The sequence below is a fragment of the Pinus tabuliformis genome, chromosome 8, assembly GCF_031772625.1.
Source record: "Pinus tabuliformis cultivar Carrire ecotype Pingquan chromosome 8, CPIR1, whole genome shotgun sequence".
NCBI lineage: Eukaryota > Viridiplantae > Streptophyta > Pinopsida > Pinales > Pinaceae > Pinus > Pinus tabuliformis.
The window spans coordinates 1,051,880,437-1,051,890,986 of NC_142294.1; the positions used below are offsets into that span (position 1 = coordinate 1,051,880,437).

At 37.8% G+C, this 10,550-nt stretch overlaps 1 long non-coding RNA gene across 1 annotated transcript; it reads right to left on the reverse strand.

Moving 5' to 3' along the window:
- Positions 1-1,447: 1,447 nt before the first annotated feature.
- LOC149238964 (uncharacterized) lies at positions 1,448-2,275 on the reverse strand. Its single transcript, XR_016245421.1, has 3 exons — positions 1,961-2,275; positions 1,787-1,859; positions 1,448-1,696 (listed from the first exon to the last, which is right to left on the reverse strand). It is a non-coding gene; the product is annotated as an uncharacterized LOC149238964 (long non-coding RNA).
- Positions 2,276-10,550: the final 8,275 nt, after the last annotated feature.

The following is a 10,550-nucleotide window of genomic DNA, read 5'->3' on the forward strand; positions in this document are numbered from 1 at the left end:
TAGATAAGTGATGTAACTCTGTTATGTTATATTATGACTATAGAATCAATTATAATGCAGGTCCATTCTGTTATGAAATGATTGTGGAGTAGATTTTAATGCAGATAAGTGATGCAACTCTATTATGTTATATTATGACTGTAGAATCAATTATAATGCAGGTCTATTCTGTTATGGAATGACTGTGGAGTAGATTTTAATGCAGGTAAGTGATACAACTATATTATGTTATATTATGACTGTAGAATCAATTACCATGCAGGTCTAATTTGTTGTGAAATTACTGTTCTGAAATGACCGTGGAATAGATTTTAATGCAGATAAGAGATGTAAATCTATTTTGTTACATTATGACTGTAGTGCATGCCTAACCTGTTGGTATGATTGCAGTGAGAAATATGTTGTATAAGTCAATTTTATAATTAGTAAACATATACTCGATGTTTTCTGAGATGTGGATAATTGTGTTAAAATTTTAAAGGATTCCGAGGACAGAGGCCTTTGATTAAAACAGGGAAATGGAGGTTGTAGAAGATGGCAAACCATGATGGGCTGCTGAGAATTTTGCACTATCATCCGACAGAGGCAGGGTATCATAGAACGTTTGAAATACTTGCATGAAAGAGAGTACGATATTTCTTTAAAACAAAGAAACCTGTGAGGAGAGAAAGACCCCGCAATCGAAAGAAGAATGATCTTGGAGACGCTTAGAAGCGAATGAATAAGCAAACAACAAAAGTGATAGATGCAGTTCTAGTTAAAAGAAAACCTTAAATGATACAAAATGTAAACATGATCCTGTGTAACATAAATCAAGGTAGTTGGTTGTAGGCCCCAACCTTTTTGACAAAGATAACAACCCCTTGTCACGGATGTTGGGTGGTAAACATAAAAGAAAAGCGTTATGCATTAATAACTGTTAACACAACGTTGGGTTCCATTTACAATTAATTATAACATGATCAAGGGTTACGATTCCTCTGCACCAGAAAAGGGGGCAAGCATAATAGAATTTTCTTACCCTCACACTGACAAAAGAACAACAGAAACTTTGTTTAAACAATTATCTCTATGCACGAATTTCTAACCCTATGCATATTTACTCCTCAGCTGGTCCCAAAAGGGATAACCACGAGGTCGTTCTGCTGCTAAACCCAAATAATCTAATGAATCTTGATTTGATTATTTAGTTTGCAAGGAACCTCAAAAACAACCCCAGAACCATGATAGGAATAATGAATAAAAACTGCAGAATATGAATTTAACAGCCAACACTGAAACTCATTGATGAAGCTAGACATGATCATTTCGAATTAAGGAAATAAAGATATATATATTTTATGCATTGATATGCCATTCTTTTACAAAAAACAAACTTAGGAAAGAGTTCTTTAGAATTAGTATTAAAAACATAAATGAACTCTATAGAGTCCACCACGATAAATACTCAGGATACCATCGAGAGAAGAAGTCGCTCAAAACATTACATTAGCAATGGGAATCGTTCTTTTGTTTTTAAACCCTACTTGGTCCAATTCTAAATGAACCTTATAGCAAGTAGAAGCATGAAACTTCAAGCTAGTATATGTCGAGGAATTTCCATACCGTAGCTCTTCTCTAGATAGCTTTGTGATGGTGCTCAAAGCAAGAGCGTAACAGCTTGATGCAAAACCCCATTGCCACAGATCTCCACAACCTGCAAGCCAGAGCAGTAAGAGCCTTAGCGCCAAACCTTAGAGGTCGTTCCTGAATAAAACTAAAAATGAAATGAGGAGTTATGCCTCACCTGTGGAAGGACAGAGAGGGTTTTCCTTCCACCGATTTTGGAGAAAAACCTAAAGGAGTTACTGTGTCTTCACCTGCATAGACAGACAATAATTGCAGTGAATCGTGGATGAAAAGGAACGAAAAACATGAGAAATAATAACATTAAAATCAACCACTGTAATAGAGAAAATACCTGTCGACGAAGGTAGTGAAGTGGGTATTAAACAGGGTGGTCCACCTGTATTGAGGAACTTCATGGAGGTTCTGAGCACACCTGTAGCTATGCTGAATGGTAGTGACGAGATACAGACACCGATATGTTTCCCCTCCCACTTAGCAATTAAAGGATCAAGTGTAGGAGTCAAGCTCTAGAAGACAATCGAGGAGTAAAGCTCGATTTTTGGGAGGATAACCTCTACTGCAGGCACAAGGACAAGCTCCGGGATTTGCTCCCGTTCTCCAGGCACGGATGAGCACCTTCTGGAAAACGGAGGGGCCTAGACCTGGCAGTTGGAAGCATTAGGATTGCAGGCCAATTGAGCATATTAATTACGACATGACCAAAAGTTGAAGTATCAGCATGTAGAGCTAAGGTGGAAGGGGTCATTCCTCAGAGGCCAATCTTTTGAACCCAGGACGTAACTCCACCACCTCGAATATCGCACGAACATTAATGTCGAGCGCTTAGAGTATTTAAATCCATGTACATCAGATTAAGCATTAATTCCAATAATTAAATTACGCAGAACCTAGGTACCTATGTAATGTGCGTAAAGGTTAACTAACATCTGCAACTGGATTAATATATGTGTTTATATGTAGTGCATATCATATATAGATTAAGTAATAAATAAATAAATAATTATTTTGGTAGATTTCATGTGTGTTACAACATCTTTCTGAAATGGCCCATTGAGTTCATGGTATGAAACACTTAATGATACTTAAGATACATCTTGACTAGATAATAATTACATTATCTTCAACATCGTATAAGAAACGTCTCAAAGGTTTTTATGGTCTCTTTTAAACTAATTATAAGTTGCTTCCTTTTTCTTGATATATGAAATTCCTATCTATATATTCAATAAATACTAAAATATTAATATGTCTATTAATAATAATATTACTTAACAATATTATTAATTCCTTACTACCCAAAACCTATAAAATCTCATTTTATACTTTAGCTTATAAAAGTCTCAACACAATAAATATATTTAATTCTATTTAAACATGCTTTCTATACAATTATTTTATAATATCAATTCCAAATTACATTCTATTTTAGTTTTTCAACTCTTTAAAACTATAATATAAATAATTTGAATATTTAAAGTTTTTGAAATAATGATATCACAAATATATGGATTCAAATTTATATAATATCATTCTCAAAAATATATTTTACCATTTTTTTTTGTACACATCAAAATTCACTAATTTCATTAAACTTAAATACCAAAAAATTTATAGATTTAATGGTATTGTAGTAAGACTTATTTACATGGTAAGGATTTTTGTAGCACTGAATCTCCATAATTATAATTATAATTAAAATTAAAATTATATATATATATATATATATATATATATATATATATATATATAGTTAGAAAATTATATATTATGGAGCAATGGAACACATAAAATATTGCAGAAATATAAACACAGAAAGCGCATAAAACAAGAGAGACACAGATATACGTGGTTCACCCAGTTTGGGCTACGTCCACCCCAAACAGCCAGTCCTTCCTTTCTATTATCCAGCAAAATGAAGAGACACAACCTACAGCAGATCCGCTGTAATATCCTCTGTTTTCTCTCACAGTCTCACCTCTCTATTTCCTGCTCACAGAATACACATCTATCACACAGCCTCAAATACAATACCCTCATACAAAGAGAGGGGTTGCCTTCTAGGGCAAAAAACCCTAAACTAAACATAAGTTCTACCGTCAGATCATCCGCCTAATGAAAGGCCCAGATTGACTAGAAATTACTATACTTTTACAAGGAAATTTTACAGCTGTTTTTAGCTTCGGGGGCGCTGCCTCCAAAACCCCCCGCCAGGGGGGGGCTCCCAAAGGTCGCAGCCGCCCCCCCCTGGACCCCCCCTGCAGCGAATATTTTACGGGCGGCGTTGCAGCCCCCATTTCGAACTGGGGTCCAATGTAGCGATACCTTTGAATATAGAAGATAATCAGGCTCCACACCCAACAATCTCCCACTTGGAGACTGATTGTAGCAACTCCACCGCTGCTCCATTTGTTGGACAATGACTCCTCTTTGGACCTGGTTGTTTCTCATCTTCATCGTCATCCTTGAAGGCCAATTGAAACTGAGCATATTCTTAGTTTCTCCCTGGTTACAACTTTTGTTAGCATATAACAATGTAAACTTTGAAACGGGAACTGATACTGTTATCCGTTTTGTAGAGGTGGCAAAAAAATGACCCGATTTTCAAAAGTGGTGACGCAGAATACACATGTTTTTTTTAGAACATGGTTTTTGGAACTTTAATTTTTTCATGTGCATTAAGTTTTAGAATGGTAGTGAATGGTAGTGATTTTCATCCTGATTTTAAAAAGTGAGTATTCTGCATCACACCCTTTTTTTAAAAGACCTATTTTTTGACTTTAAATTTTCTAGTGTGTGAAATGTAAAAAATTATTTTCTAAATTTGATAGTTTTTGAAGTGGTCATTTTATTCATATTTTCTTGTTCTCTATCTTAATTTTTTTTTTTTTAGTGGGGTTTTTATTGTTTTGCGTTTTTAAATTAGAAAGTCGATAGTTTGAATTTTAGATAATCTACATATTTATACATCCTTAATTAATTTTTCAATCCACATGAAATAATTGTTTCTAAAAAACAACATTTTTTAACAATGGACATAAAAATAACCATTTTTAACATAAATATAACAAAAAAACTAAACGTTTTGATAATTTTTTGCTAGAATTAACATGTCAAAATCACAATTTTTATACAAAAATATTAACTAAAAATGGTCAAATAATAGTTTTTTTTATGAATTTCATGTCAAAAAAATAATAATAACAACTTATTTTTTTCAAAAAATAATAATTAACTTAAAAATCAATGCGAAAATCACAGTTGTGCTCTCCCCCGCCCACCCCTCCACCGCCACCGCCCCCGCCCACCCCTCCACTGCCACCGCCCCCTCCCCGCCCACCCCGCCCACCCATCCCCCGCCACCGCCACCGCCACTGCCCCCCCGCCCACCCTGCCCACACCCTCCCCGCCCCCCCTCCACCGCCACCCCGCCCCCCACCCCTCCACCGCCACCGCCCACCCCTCCCCCACCATCGCCCCCTCCCCGGTCCCCCCGCCCACCCCGCCCACCACTCCACCCACACCGCCCCCTCCCCGCCCACCGCCACCGCCCCCTGCCCGCCCACCCATCCCCCGCTACCGCCCCCTCCCTGGCCCCCCCGCCCACCCCTCCCTGCCCACCCATCCCCCACCACCGCCCCCTCCCGGCCCCCCTGCCCACCCCTCCACCGCCACCGCCCCCTCCTCGGCCACCCCTCCCCCTCCCCCTCCCCCGCCCCCTCCGCGGCAGCGACACCCCCGGGCCGCCTTGCCCCGCTCGGTCGGGCGGGGCGGGGCGGCCCGGGGGTCGCGCTGCGCAGATCTAGAACACATCTACCCAAATCTTCAAGTAATTTCGAATCAAACAATGAATACTTTATTCTCCCACCTTCACATGCAATTGTTTTATTTCTAGACGCACGTTAGGAGGGACAATGTTGAAAATGGATCCACCTTTTTTAAGAGTTGATCTAGTCTATATACTCGTCGCACTTCATTTTATCCCATTCTCTTCTCTTAAACTTCTCTTTTCATTCCTTTTTTTCTAGTTTGTTTCCTCCTATTTGAATTCTCTCATGCATCCCCCTAGCAACTTCCCCTGAATCCTTCTTCTTATTCCAAGAATGGAGGTGAGACACCTCTTTAGTATTCCTAGTCAGAATTTGCCTCCAAAATTTCTTAGGAGCTAGCTTAGAGAGGTGTAAGAGATTCCCTTGTCTTTGACGAATGTATTGCCTCTTTTTCCTTTTAGTTAGGGCTTTATATATTTTTATCTTGTCCATTTTAAGAGATTCATCAACAACTTCCTTAATTGCTCTCCTCGCACTTTTACACTCTTTGTCATACCATGGATTGGTTTTGCTATTTCTTTTATTATTTGATATAGGAAAAATAATTTGCAAAATTTGATAACTAATTCTCTAAATCCCTTTCCAAGACTAACACTTGAAAAATCAATTAGGTAACAAACATGCTATTAGATAGAACTATTTGTTTCTTTATTTCACCAAACCAAATTGAAAAAATAATTTTATAAATTAAAAATCAATAATACAATCTTAGAAGCAGTTTAAACCTATTATTATAATCATGATGTGAAATTGAATAGCTAGATTCTTAGCACATCTAATATTCTCTTTTATTCTGCTATCAATGATATCATATTTTCCAACGTTTGATACATTGTGCAAGGCCTATCTATATAAAAGGATCATGAAATACAAAAAATGGAGAACCTTTTCCCACGAGCATGTGTGTGCTTGACACAATAATACTTGCAACAACAAATATTCAATAAGATGCAGACACTTTTAAATTGGTTGTAATTTGGAGAACCTGATCTTTTTTCAACCTTTTGAACTCATTTCTGTATCAGCCATAGCCAATATTATGCTTTGACTTCCTTAAAATTTTCAATGGTTAGAAGAATAAATTACTGATTAGCAGAAATAGTAAGATATGTACAATTTTGGTTTTGTTAATATCACAATTATGAGATCAAATTACATGTTATAAGTTTAGAAATTTAATTTAAGACATCATTAAATGATTATCCAATATAGCATACAACATTTAACCTTATAAATAGTGTTTTATTAGCACAGGGTCCACATTAAATATATTATTTACTTCTTCCAAATCATCTGGGGAGGGTTTCAAATGGTCTGCCTTCCATACGCTACATGCAGAAAATACATTCCAAATAAGATTTAATTTTATAAATAGTGTTTTTGTTAGTACAGGGTCCACATTAAATATATTACTTACTTTTTTAAATCGTTATACATCTTTACAAAAAAAGAAAAAGGCAGTGACATCATTACCAAGGCAGTGACATCATTACCATGCAACTCTTGTGTTATAAAGAATACGAAATTCAAATATAAAAGTGTTTATGAATATCAAATATAAAAAATTATATATATCGTATAATTTTTTATTATACATTTTTATACTTTGAAATTCGCATATTTTAAAGCTCCAAATTACTTTTCCATTATTCTAGAGTCGTATAAGACAACCAAGTTGAATAATCAAACACCAACTGGAAACTAAAAGTCCGATATCTTGCGAGAAAACTCGAGCGTTGTACTTAATATGTTATTTCTCAAGTGATTCTCTGTATTCTATGTTTTTAAGAATTCCTAACTAAGAAGTTGTTTGCTAAACCAACCAAAAACCGAGACAATCAGGCACAAAATCATGACAATTTGTAATAAAACAATAACTAATATACTGTATACAATATTGAGGAAAGCTTGATGATGGTAATACAGCAAGGAGAAAAAACTAAAATATTCAGTACCGTAGCAAATAATCCGTCTGAATATATAAACTAGAGCTCACAAGCTCCGAAGCCGGTACGGGTCGATTCCCGGAATCGACCCGCCACCGGTCGGGCGGGGCGGGGCGGCGCGGGGGTGTTCAGCGCCACCCCGCGCCGCCCCGCCTGACCGGCGACGGGTCGATTCCAGGAATCGACCCGTACCGGCTTCGGAGCTTGTGAGCTCTCATCCTACCAGATCCCACCTCCTTTGTTCTTTCCATTTCACCAAAATTTTCAGACTCCGGTACTCTGCGACAGCGCTCTCATTATAATTTCGTTTATCCCTTGATTCCATAACTTACAGGGTATTTTTACAAAAAATTGCATGGAAAGAACTTGCGAAATAACTGAAACCACTCATAAAAAAATTTTTAAGTCCTTCTTTGAAATCAATATGGGTCTTTTTGCACAAAACCCAGATGGTGGATTTTTGAAATTCGCCTTCATTTGTTCAAACACACATTTTAAATCTGTTGTCTCAAACCCCTGCGTCGTTTTTATCAAAATAAAAATGATATCTGGAACATAATGTGATGCAGACACCTACATTAACCGTGCCCTCTTTTAGCTACATTGAAACATGGTTTCCATTGTCATGTATACCATCTATTCGCTCGAAAATTCCTTCGCCACAAAGTTATGCATTTGAATCTAAGACATAGTTTATAATAATGTGATTCCAAACCATGGTTCGACCCTTCCTATCAAGAAAACCTCATAGTGTGCTCTTTGACTACAGTTTCCAATGGAGTGAATAGTGTCATGCACTATATCTAATGAAACTTGCATTAGTCTCCGATTGAGAATAACTTATCTAGTTTCCAATTCTGCGTCTGTAATAGTCAGCTTTTGGGAGCTTTCTGTGACTACATATTTCTCTTTTTATCAAGAACATCGAATTCACAGGTCGATAGTCTGATCAAATTAGTTTTGCTCGAGTGTATGAAAATTGTTCTACTTCCTTTCGAAACCACAGAACATGATCACATTCAGGTCCAAAATGGTTTCATATATTTGAACTCCAGCAACCCATGGAACACGAGTTCGACGCAAGATTTCAAGCATATCAGAGTTTTGCCTACTAACGGATATTTTGGATTGCTGTGCCTCCCATATGTCACGTATGATAGTGAAAACCTCTTGCCGTTTATTTAGCATTCAAACATCTCATCGAAGTGTAATATTAAAGTGATGGCCATTGTGGACTCCTCATCTTGCATAGGTGTTAGTTTTGATTAACTTGCTCATTTCATAACACAATAAAACCAATATCATCAATTAATAGAATTTGTGAACTAGAGCTCACAAGCTCCGAAGCCGGTACGGGTCGATTCCCGGAATCGACCCGCCGCCGGTCGGGCGGGGCAGGGCGGCGCGGGGGTGGCGCTGCGCACCCCGCGCCGCGCCGCCCCGACCGGCGGCGGGTCGATTCCGGGAATCGACCCGTACCGGCTTCAGAGCTTGTGAGCTCTCATCCTACCAGATCCCACCTCCTTTGTTCTTTCCATTTCACCAAAATTTTCAGACTCCGGTACTCTGCGACAGTGCTCTCATTATAATTTCGTTTATCCCTTGATTCCATAACTTACAGGGTATTTTTACAAAAAATTGCATGGAAATTTTTTTGCATATTACAGTCTACTCAGGAGTCTACTCAAGAGTTGGTCAACTTGCTATTGATTCGATATATGATGGCGATATAGTTTGTTGTGCATGGCTTACTTCGATTTCACGTAATGTATTCGCCAATGTTTGTTGGTTCTCCTTCTATGTATGGCATCTCTTGGATGTTAAGGATTATGATCTAGTCAGCTATTTACTGAGTCTTTTGGTTATGTGGATTACGGTGACAATCTTGACTATGGCTAAAAAGCTTGACTCTGTATCTGATGTATTCTCTTTTCGCTGAATAGAAATCCTCTTATACCTATTTAAAAAAATAGTACTCCACAATCTAATCGTGGAGTCTATTGGAACAGTGCTTAACAATCTAACCAAAATGTGGGTCGAGCAACGTAAGGCACCCATTTGAAAAGAGTTTATCCTATCGAGAATCATATCTTTGTAAAAATCTTCACACCGATGATATTATAAGCGTTGTGCAGGCCGTTTATCTTTAAGCATTATTAAGACGATAAGCTTGGTTCATTGGCAATAGATTTTCATAATTTAATTTCATTTATGAAACATTTATGCATTTTATTTATATGGTTGGTTTGTTATCTTCATTCTGGCATCGCATTACAAATTCTCACCCTTATATAAATTGTTAAAGTATCTTGCCATTATAAATTCTCAATCTGAAACTAAATGATACATAATTATGGCATTACAAATTCTCAACCATATATAAATTAAATGACAAATAAAGATATTTATTTACCAAATGCGATTAGAAGGAAATAATTAAGTACTCTTTCAGAAAATTGTGCTTGACACTATCCAATAATTGGTGTGCAAGTATCGCTCATTTTTATAGCAGCAATACGATACCGAATCTACACCTACGCTGCTCTTATTTCACTCAGCTTTTTCATTGCAAGAAAGACCTTAAAGCGTTTTTTCTCGAATCAAATGGCGAATATGATCCCAGTTATTAACTAACAACGACAACGAAGATAGATACTGCTGCACATAATAGTCTGGGCGTCTGGGCGCCGAAGGAGATGTAGCGTCCTCGCTGGGCAATGGACGGCGACAAACCGGGCAAGTCATATGGTTAGCCAACCATGGAATAATGCAGTTTGAATGATATATGTGGCTGCACTGAAATTCCCTTGCTTCTGTGCCTACATGGAACTGGTCGAGGCACACGGGGCAGTGCGAGTTATTAGCCAAGTGCTCTGAATTCATAGTAATTGTGGTAACGGTTGTTCGTTCGTCTCTGAGGGCCGCGTGAAGGGGAAGAACATGGCAGCGACGGGCGAATAATCTATCCGCATCCCCGTTCCCTCTCAACACTCCGCCACAAGCGACACACAGAATCGTGTCTCGAGTAGAGAGAAGATTGCACGTACGGCACCGGAACCGACTACTGCTTCTGGATCTCATCCGCATAAACACCCAAAAAACTGTGAAACCTCAGAAATAGAAGGTTGAAAGAATTGATGTCAAGTAT